The sequence below is a fragment of the Limulus polyphemus genome, unplaced genomic scaffold, assembly GCF_000517525.1.
Source record: "Limulus polyphemus unplaced genomic scaffold, Limulus_polyphemus-2.1.2 Scaffold2673, whole genome shotgun sequence".
NCBI lineage: Eukaryota > Metazoa > Arthropoda > Merostomata > Xiphosura > Limulidae > Limulus > Limulus polyphemus.
This window is the reverse complement of record NW_013668283.1, coordinates 141,059-142,488: the sequence shown is the minus strand read 5'-3', so window position 1 is coordinate 142,488 and position 1,430 is coordinate 141,059. Positions and strand designations below refer to the sequence as shown.

At 32.2% G+C, this 1,430-nt stretch overlaps 1 protein-coding gene across 1 annotated transcript in view; it reads left to right on the top strand.

The window, feature by feature from the left end:
• The window catches only part of LOC106467589 (calsenilin-like), a 27,987-nt gene that overhangs the window by 25,462 nt on the left and 1,095 nt on the right, over window positions 1-1,430 (top strand). The gene's annotated exons all lie outside the window — the stretch shown is intronic.

The window sequence follows — 1,430 nt, the reverse complement described above, 5'->3', positions numbered from 1 at the left end:
ACAGATACCCCATTGTGTTGCTTTGTAGCTTAACTTAAGAACAAACAAACAAACAATTAAATGTTTTACTACATTTAAAAATCAGCATTATATATTTGAAAAGTTTATGATCTTACGAACTTACTGACTTGTCTAAAATTTCGTCGCCTGGAACAACCATGAGAAGTTTTTGCAAGTTTATTCATAAACATGTTTATCCAGCATTCTATTTTAAATAGTTGCCGATACGGAATGTGTTAAGAACATTTGTTTTGTACTTTATACATGTTGTAGGCTGAGTTATTTATTACGTAATAACTTTAAAACCTACAAAATATATATATCTGATAACATTAACCTTATTGAATCTAAGTATAAATTCGCTCACATTTCTTTTTCATCCTACTTCACCATCTATTATCTAAATGAAGCTATTTAGTTTACATAATAAAAGCAACACAAACATTAAATAACAATACGGATTCGAAGTAAAATAATTTAATTATTTCAAAAACTTCCCTTGTAAGTAGTTAATATAAATCACATATTTTCCAATTGCTACTGATTCAATACTACGTCATTTATCATATACGATGATGTTCTGGTTTTTATTTAGTATTGTGGCCACGCATGGCCTAGTGGTTGGGGCGCTCGACTCACAATCTGCGCGTGGCGAGTTCGAATCCACGTCCCACCAAACATACTTATTCTTTCAGCCATATATATATATCATATTCGTTGGTAAAAGAGTAGCCCGAGAGTTCATTGCAAATTAGGTACGGCTAGCACAGATACCCCTCGTGTAGCTTTGCGCGAACTTCCAAAACTATCACTGTAGTCTTGAAAAACGGTAGTTGAACAAGTTATAAGATATATTAAATAACTACTGGTGTAAGAGATGTAATTACATTTGTTCAAACGCGTAATCGTCCTATTTAGTTATACAGTGAAATGCAAATATCGCGGGGTTAAATACACTTGGAAAAATATAAATATCACAGATTTATCCAGTTTCGTTGTTTGTTCAAAATTCATATAATTTATTATTATCAATTGGACAAATATGTAAGCTTTCTACCGAATACAGTAAAGTTGTGAAATAGCTTAGATACAACTTATCTAGTTTTCTTCTTGAAATTCCATTACGCAACAGCCAATAGCCACCGTTTTGTTTGTCGAAGTATTTGCTTTAAATTTTATAGGTTCTGATACACTTATCATTATTACAACATATACCAACTGCACCTTTCTGTGTTTTCAATGATATTATTATCTTACAAAGAGTAAAATGTGATAAGTAAAGAACTTCAAGAAAACATATTTCGTATCCTCAGCCGCTATTGGACCGTGGAATATAACATTAAGAAGATAATTCCTCAACAATCTCAATCTAAAATGTAGAAAGCTCCATACATCCAAAACAGAAAGCGCGGCATGGCCAGGTGGTTACG